The sequence below is a fragment of the Diabrotica virgifera genome, chromosome 4 (assembly GCF_917563875.1).
Source record: "Diabrotica virgifera virgifera chromosome 4, PGI_DIABVI_V3a".
Taxonomy (NCBI): domain Eukaryota; kingdom Metazoa; phylum Arthropoda; class Insecta; order Coleoptera; family Chrysomelidae; genus Diabrotica; species Diabrotica virgifera.
In genome coordinates this window covers 71,789,983-71,799,681 of record NC_065446.1, presented here as the reverse complement: position 1 = coordinate 71,799,681, position 9,699 = coordinate 71,789,983, and the positions used below count along the sequence as shown (strand labels likewise).

The 9,699-nt window shown below is 37.7% G+C and overlaps 1 long non-coding RNA gene across 1 annotated transcript; it reads right to left on the bottom strand.

The window, feature by feature from the left end:
- Window positions 1-551: 551 nt before the first annotated feature.
- LOC126883541 (uncharacterized) lies at window positions 552-6,578 on the bottom strand. The gene is made up of 2 exons (XR_007697697.1): window positions 5,946-6,578; window positions 552-1,040 (listed from the first exon to the last, which is right to left on the bottom strand). It is a non-coding gene; the product is annotated as an uncharacterized LOC126883541 (long non-coding RNA).
- Between the last annotated feature and the right edge of the window lie 3,121 nt (window positions 6,579-9,699).

Below are 9,699 nucleotides of genomic sequence, written 5' to 3'. Positions count from 1 at the left end.
TGTATCATGCTATGGTAGGCTGCTAATTTGTGTCCCATCCTACACTGAAGCGTTTAACATGTCTGCTCATATGGGAACAAGGAAAGACTATCTATAGAGATACTGGGGGGTAAGAATGGGGCTAAAGAAGAAGAAGCAGACACATAAAGCCTCGTTGCGGGACGGCAGCTCATTTGTTGTGCGGGAGCTAGGTCGTAGATTCGTTAGGGAGGGTGAAGGGGTGTTAAGATGACTACACTACCATAACTAAATACATAAGGGTACTTACTCTGACTAGAGGATCTTTCTACTATTTAACAAAAAGGGACGCCGTTTGAAACAAATCCTCTGGTTTGTATTTGGGTACTTACTAAGACATTTTCTCTCACTTACGGGGTACCAAATGGGGGGACATTCATCATTGATTCCTCTTTGGGGTTAGACTGGGCAACATCTTTTCTTTTACTGGCTTCTATGCCATATTCTTTCTTCTGTACTAAAACTTACACACAGTTGCATTAGAATTTAGTTAAAATTTTTCCAAAACAAGGTTACAGAAATAAAATGGTAGATACACTTACAAAACGTTTATTCAAAACTTTAAACTCTTACCAGGTTTATTCAAAATTTTACTACAAAAACAATGATTACAAACAAAACAATTAAAATTAAATTTGTTGGGCAGTATATGTCAAATAAAATTTGACCTATTTATTTCAACACAAGATTTGACGTAGCTGTCAAATGTCATAAGTCACTGCCTTTTTTTACCATTATGAAAGCAAATTTCTTTATACAATTATTTACCAGAAATTTATCCACTTGAAATTTAGTAAAATTAAAAAACGTATCATACCTTAAAAACAAAAAAACTCTTCGTCACAGTCACAAACTACAGGGTGGGAGTTCATCAACAAACAGGGGGCAGGGGGAAGACATGGCTTCTTTCTTCAATTTCAGGGCAATCATTGGAGGGTGGGGTGTGGGGTAGACATTCCATACACAAATCACAAAGGGGGCTCTTCTGGGAAATTGGAACTTTTCAGGGCAATCAACTGGAACTTGCATAGGGACAGGAACAAACAAAGACTTCTACACAATGCATAGGGACAGGAACAAACAAAGACTTCTACACAATGGGCAACAATGCCGGGTTGTAGAACTGCGTGTTTGACTCTTCAAGAGGCTTCGATTTTCCATAACAAATCCAACACTATGTGGAAAAAATCCTCTCAGAGCACTCACCACACATTCAGATCTTCACAGCGACCATTCTACATTTTACCGGCGGGGAACAAAGGGACTACGCCCTAATTCAAGCGAGTACCAGCCGAGGAGCAGGATGCTATCACCTCGGGACGTAAAGCTGGACTTATTTGCGCTTCGCTCTGAAGCTACTACCTGGGAAAAATACGACGGAAGTACCGAGCGATTTTGATCCTTAGGGATGCTTAGTTGACAAGAACTCAACTTTCAGTTCAAGATTTGTTCTAGAAAGTTCATCTACGCATTAGAACTGTACTTTTGTCAACACTTCTTACAAATTCTGTTTTTGCGTCTCAAATAAACAGGAATCTTGTAACACATTGAAATGTTGCTGCAATACTTCATGGCTGTATACAGGGTCGGCTTGGGATCTTATAATGATATTGAACTTCACAAAATAAATTAAAAAAATAGACATTCTTTTTGGGAATTGGGATATTAAATTAATGTTGGAGTTTTTTCAAACGTTACAAAGCCTCCGCGCAAAAGAGAAACCTGGATAAGATTATCCAGTTTTCGATAACAAACAGAAAAAAATCCAACATGGACATCTTAGGTGTGACAGGACAACAATATCAAAATATTTAGATAATGGCTAGTGGGGATTAAACAAAACAAAAAAGTCGTTAGGGATTGGGCTAGCGTGCCATCAATCGCCAGACTCTTTAAAGTCGAGTAGACTTAAATGTTTCTTGACTCTACAAAGAACTGTAGGTGACAAGAGTTTCTGTGCCTTGGGAAAGAAACTAAACTTGTGCCCTGTGTGGACCTCGCTGACATCCACAGCAGTAACACAAGTGACATACCAGGGCAGACACAGCCTTGTCACCTCGTTGCCTAACCGCGAGCGGTTCACAAAAACTAAAAAGTTGATGTTTGACAGATAAACATCTGCCCAAACTCTGCTAAACCCTAGCGAGTTTCACGGGACATTTCGGCAACGGTTCTGCAAAACGAGGATTTAGACAATCCAGTCTAAACACCTCAGTGAGACAAAATCTCACCAACAACTTACTTCAACAACTCATTCAAACAAGACAGGGCTAGACAAAGGGGTATATGACAACAACAAGGGCTAAAATCAAAACAAGACTAACAAGGGGGAGGGGGTATGTGTGACAACAACAAAAGACCAAAAAGACTAGTATACTGGGTTCAAACAGGATATCAAACTTTTTAAACAAGACTAAGGGAAATGAACGCAACATATGATATAGAGAACACTACATCATTACGTTTTCAATCAACAGTCCAATCCAGGACATAAGAACCTTTCATGAACGTTCACTAGACAACTCTCTCATTTTCAAATCACAAGCTGGGGAAAGACTTCATTTTCAAAACAGGGCTACACTTCACTTTTCGAAACAGGGGATAGACTTCATTTTTCAAGACAGGGGGGTTGGGCTTTACTTTTCAAAACTGGGGATAGACTTACTTTTCAAAACTGGGGGCATTTCATTTCTCAAGACTGGGGGTGGACTTTATTTTTCAAAACGGGGGGCTACTTTTTCAAAACAGGGGATGAAAGCAACACGCAAGGGGAAGACCAAAGGGACATTGGAAAGTATGACAGTTCTGACGAACAACCGCTTCCATTTATCGACCGAAAGCAAGCTTCACCTGTACTCAACGCGGCCAGATCCTAACCTCACCAGCCTTGTCACAGCTTCTGCTCTTGGCCTACTTTCAATCAACAAAGAGAAGAGAGGTCAACTAACTATTCGCCAAAAAAAATCAAACTCCAGCACGGACACGGGCTAACAGACAACACGGGCTAATAGACAACACGGGCTAATAGACAACACGGGCTAATAGACAACACGGGCTAATAGACAACACGGGACAACAGACAATGGGCTCTAAAACTTCCAGACAAAACAGGGATAGACAAACAAACAGACAACAACATACTTTTTGACTTCTAGATATACTCAGGGGCTTACAAACACAAACAATATTGAAATTTGGTTCCTATATGAGCTCACACGGGATAAGACATTTCTTGCTCCGACTACTAATGAAAGTGTTCACAGATAGCTGAACAACACTTCCTTCATCACGAGTATTACACTTGTGACATGTCAGATACAAAAAGACATACTTCATTCACGGGGGGACTTTTACTACTTCACTGGGGGGGAGACTTCAACTACTACTTCACGGGCTCTTTTTAACTAACCTCTGGCATCCTTTTGACACCTATAAAGATAGATTAGTCAAAAAAAAAAAAAAAAACAAGGGGCAACACAGACAAGGGGGGGGCTTTTTCAGGGGCTAACTTCTACACTTCAAGACAGTTATTCTCAAACAGTGTCGACAGAGAACGCTATCTTCAAATCTAAAAGTGACAGCTTTTCTCCTGGCTGCTTGAAAAAAACACAGAAGTGGGGGGCCTCTCCACGGTTTCCCTCTTCACTTCTTCACGGGGCCACTTCTCAAGGGGATGACTTCTCAATGGGATGACTTCTCCAACTAACCTGTGGCATGACATACACCAACAGAGATAGGCTTCGCTGGAAAAACAAGGGACTACTCTCACACAGACTATACGGGGCTAAGCTCATACACGGACCATACCAACAACATCACACATCTAATCAAATGACCAAATCAATAAATCACAAAAAACGATTATTCTGTAAAAAAAACTGTTGATCTATAGGAATACATGCAAAAAATACAACATACTGTTATACTTCATAATTGGATTCAATATTCAAAATATTTAACGTTACTTTTAATCAAAATTTTCAAAAAAATTTTACGTTACTTTTTTATTCAACTGTTTGTCTATATATTTCATCAATATTTTCAAAAAAATTCAAATCAATGCTTTCATCATGGGTACAATATCAATACAATACAGTTAGTACGCTACAATAACATACAATTCTGTTCTACGATACTTACAATACAATACAATACCAGTATACATATGGGGTTACAAGTTAAATACACTATGATGTATGAAATGGTACATGCCTATACAATCAACAGCACGACCAAATCAACATCACAACAAAATGTGTACATACTTACACCTCTTTGGAAAAATTATTAACTTTTGCAACAAAAACTACAAAAATGGGCTCTTTCATGGGGACTAACAGACTGAAACAGTTTCGGGGGCACTAACAGACATGAAACAGTTTCTGGGGGCAAGACAAGAGGAATCTGGGCTAAACTACATGGGAAGACTTGGGCGATATTTACTCGGGTCAAACTTCAGGGTGTACGTTACAAATGTAACACTAAGTGGGGGGTGGCTAAAGACATTGGGGACTAGTAGATAGGCTAACTACTAGTTGAACATGTCTACAAGCTAGACTTGTAACAATGGGCATACAAAACATGACACGAGTCGAGCTTCCATGTTATCGGAAACACTTGCACCACAAACTGAGATCGGCTACCCAAGACGGGCACTGCCTAACAGTTGTAGTACAAATGAGACCGAAAGGAGGCTAAAAGGACATGGTAGTGGGAACATGCAAATGGGGTCTGAGGGAGGCCAAAAAAAGTACAGGCCCCACGTTGCCGGGGCCATTTGAAGCATTCAACTGGACAAGACAACTACTGGATACTGAAGGAGGCAGAAAAATGAATCGGCCTCACACGTTGGGCGACATTTGAAGCGTTTCGAGCCCCACACGTTGGGCGCCATTTGAAGCGTTTAACATGTCTGCTCATATGGGAACAAGGAAAGACTATCTATAGAGATACTGGGGGGTAAGAATGGGGCTAAAGAAGAAGAAGCAGACACATAAAGCCTCGTTGCGGGACGGCAGCTCATTTGTTGTGCGGGAGCTAGGTCGTAGATTCGTTAGGGAGGGTGAAGGGGTGTTAAGATGACTACACTACCATAACTAAATACATAAGGGTACTTACTCTGACTAGAGGATCTTTCTACTATTTAACAAAAAGGGACGCCGTTTGAAACAAATCCTCTGGTTTGTATTTGGGTACTTACTAAGACATTTTCTCTCACTTACGGGGTACCAAATGGGGGGACATTCATCATTGATTCCTCTTTGGGGTTAGACTGGGCAACATCTTTTCTTTTACTGGCTTCTATGCCATATTCTTTCTTCTGTACTAAAACTTACACACAGTTGCATTAGAATTTAGTTAAAATTTTTCCAAAACAAGGTTACAGAAATAAAATGGTAGATACACTTACAAAACGTTTATTCAAAACTTTAAACTCTTACCAGGTTTATTCAAAATTTTACTACAAAAACAATGATTACAAACAAAACAATTAAAATTAAATTTGTTGGGCAGTATATGTCAAATAAAATTTGACCTATTTATTTCAACACAAGATTTGACGTAGCTGTCAAATGTCATAAGTCACTGCCTTTTTTTACCATTATGAAAGCAAATTTCTTTATACAATTATTTACCAGAAATTTATCCACTTGAAATTTAGTAAAATTAAAAAACGTATCATACCTTAAAAACAAAAAAACTCTTCGTCACAGTCACAAACTACAGGGTGGGAGTTCATCAACAAACAGGGGGCAGGGGGAAGACATGGCTTCTTTCTTCAATTTCAGGGCAATCATTGGAGGGTGGGGTGTGGGGTAGACATTCCATACACAAATCACAAAGGGGGCTCTTCTGGGAAATTGGAACTTTTCAGGGCAATCAACTGGAACTTGCATAGGGACAGGAACAAACAAAGACTTCTACACAATGCATAGGGACAGGAACAAACAAAGACTTCTACACAATGGGCAACAATGCCGGGTTGTAGAACTGCGTGTTTGACTCTTCAAGAGGCTTCGATTTTCCATAACAAATCCAACACTATGTGGAAAAAATCCTCTCAGAGCACTCACCACACATTCAGATCTTCACAGCGACCATTCTACATTTTACCGGCGGGGAACAAAGGGACTACGCCCTAATTCAAGCGAGTACCAGCCGAGGAGCAGGATGCTATCACCTCGGGACGTAAAGCTGGACTTATTTGCGCTTCGCTCTGAAGCTACTACCTGGGAAAAATACGACGGAAGTACCGAGCGATTTTGATCCTTAGGGATGCTTAGTTGACAAGAACTCAACTTTCAGTTCAAGATTTGTTCTAGAAAGTTCATCTACGCATTAGAACTGTACTTTTGTCAACACTTCTTACAAATTCTGTTTTTGCGTCTCAAATAAACAGGAATCTTGTAACACATTGAAATGTTGCTGCAATACTTCATGGCTGTATACAGGGTCGGCTTGGGATCTTATAATGATATTGAACTTCACAAAATAAATTAAAAAAATAGACATTCTTTTTGGGAATTGGGATATTAAATTAATGTTGGAGTTTTTTCAAACGTTACAACACAACACAAATTAGCAGCCTACCATAGCATGATACATAGACTGACAGAAATTCCCATGACAAAAAATAACTTCGAAATAGAACTAAACATCATTAAACAAATAGCAGTAAACAACGGCTATAACGAACAAACAGTTAACAAAATTTTAAACCAAAAACTCCATAATAAAGCCCTGAAATTAGTGTATCCACCACCACAGAAAGAACCCAGTACCTTCTGCTCTCTCACATATACTGGCAAGATAACAACAACAATAGCCAGATACATAAAAAAGAAAGGAATAACACCAGCTTTCAGAACTAACAACAACTTAAGCAAATATATTAAGAACAATAAAAGCCGAAAGAGAAAGCAACTACAGAGTGGTGTGTACAAACTAACTTGTGGTGACTGTCCGAAAACGTACATCGGTCAAACTGGCAGAACTTTTGACAAACGGATAGCAGAACACAAAAGGGCATTCAACAATAGAAAAACAGACACTTCTACATACGCACTTCACCTTCTAGATCATAATCATTCTTTCAATGAAGAGTTTAAAATTCTACATATTCAAAATAAAGGCCTTAAGCTATATTTTTTAGAATCTATGGAAATTAATAAACTGAAAAATACAGATATAATTCTGAATGACCAACTCGAGACAAACAGCTCCCCACTCCTCAACCTCTTCAGTTGAAGATTAAAAAGGCAAACACATTGTAAACTATATTACTTGAGAAAGGCACTCCGCCGAAACAGCTGTAGTCACTTAGATATAATAAATTTTGTGGAAGTATAGAAAACAAACGTTTTCAGTTTTTTATTGTTAGATAATTATGTAACAGTACTTTAACTCCAAAAATGAAAGTAAAAAGTGAAAGTGATTTCGTCGTATCCACAACTCTGGCGAGCTAACCCGATTCCAGCAATTCAACAACAACGGATTATCACCAGGTATTTTGCAATAAACTGTTTCGTTCCTTTTCCTTTTTTTGAACTTTTAAGATGCAACGCGAAAGACTTATTTTTTTATTTTTCTAATCAACTCAGTTTAATGACTATTTTCTATCTAAATAAATGGTAACTATGTTAAAACTTATTTCGTCTTTTTCTGTTCGCACAATCCATCTATGTATCCTTATTGTATTAGGAAATGCAGCCTACCACAGACAACAAGGGTAAGTACCATTAGTAGTCAAAGGGATACCATTTTTTTCGTAACATTTTTGTAAATTTTATATAGATAAATAGCAATAGATGCTGATCTATTAATGGCGCCCAAAAAAATTAATAATTTCTTTTCTTTAGCTTAAATATTGTTGTATGAACTCACACCCTAAAATCTCTTGATGATTAGAGCCGCCGGTGCGATTTTAAATTATGTAGCACGTATTTTTTAAGTTTATGTACATCACATGTTTATCTAATTTGTCGTGCATCAATAGTAGCAGACCGAGATCTTCCTTTTGAGGCATTGGAATACTGCTGGCAAGTCATACACTGCGACCAGAATTTTATTGTCTTTTTAATCATTTTCTTTCTCTATATGTGAGAGAACTTCATGACATCCGCAATTATCTTTCATTGCTGAAATGTTGATGTCTCTATTTTTCTTCTTTAAGGCCGCCTTAATAGGCCGGTTATTAATTGCTAAAGTATTTTAAAAAAATAGTTTACACACTCTATTCTTTACACCAGCAACAGTTAAAAAGAAAGCATTGTTATTGTCAGGAGAAGGTGCAACGTTTCCATCGGCATCCATTTACAGTAACGATATTTTGGGATGACTGCTTCAACACTGTTTGCGATAAATGACCACTGTTTTTGGTCGCAAATAAATACAAATAATTGCAAACGTCGCTCCTCTGTGATATTTGACCGACATTTGAAAGCACAACTTTCTCTGCAAGGTGGTTTCAATGTACATTCTGGACTGGATTTCTTTGCCTTTAGTGTTTGATAAGATTTTCCACAATTTCTCAGTTTCTTTACTACATTTTTTTGCCAATTATCTTCTTGTCTTCGTCTTTTCTTTCCTATTTCATTTTGACTACAACCCGGATTTGTTAACTTCTATTGAGAGGCGCTTATATTTTCCTTATCAGACGGTTTACTTTGTATTGGTATAAGGTTATTAAGTATTATTTCGTGATCTTCCCTAGGTAGCTGATTCAAACTTTCACATAAAATATTGTCTTGGTTTCTTGTGCTAATAGGTAAATCTTATTCGTCAGAACATGAAGGATTTCTTCGATTACGATGTCTTAGTTCTACATCTTCATAGTCTGGGTCTTTTACGGAGTCGTCGCTATCTGTAAAGAAAATTATGGTTAGAATATTACCAGAATTAGGTAAAAAAATGAAATGCTTTTGATTACATTGAAATGAACATTAATTGAATACATAAAATTACCTTCACTGAAACAGCTTGATGAGCTGGTTGACGAGTCACTAGACGGACTACTGCTAGTCGAATCACAACGACTACGATTCGGAACTGTTAAGTCAACTTTTCCTTCTGTTAACAATGAGTCCTCTATGTTTGAAGTTCCATTCTGTAAGTTTAATGTTGTGCCATTATCTAGGAAACGGTACATCAAATTTAATAATATTATATAATAGAAGATAAGAATAAAACACAAAATAATAGTAATAACAGCCATATACGTAAACCTGTTAGGCATACCCTACCTAACACAGATATTTAAATTTTACAAAAGTTATCGGTCAATCGTAGCCAGAAGATAAGAGTAGAAGATAAGAATAAAACACAAAATAATGGTAATAACAGCCATATACGTAAACCTGTTAGGCATACCCTACCTAACACAGATATTTAAATTTTACAAAAGTTATCGGTCAATCGTAGCCAGAATCGGCGATGGATGACAACAAAACCTTTCGTCTAATGGGTGCCTAAATACTTCGTAGATAACTAAAACTTACATACCTGTCCTAGTCATTAGAACGGGAATGTTCGATTTCTCGGTTGCCATTGCAAGTTCAAGGATCCTCTTAGATCGCGATTATATCTGAAAAAATAAGTACATGCTAGTTATTTTTTTAGTATGATCAATGTAATATTCAAAAATATTCCCCATAAAAATATTGTTTTTTTCTGGAAGAACGA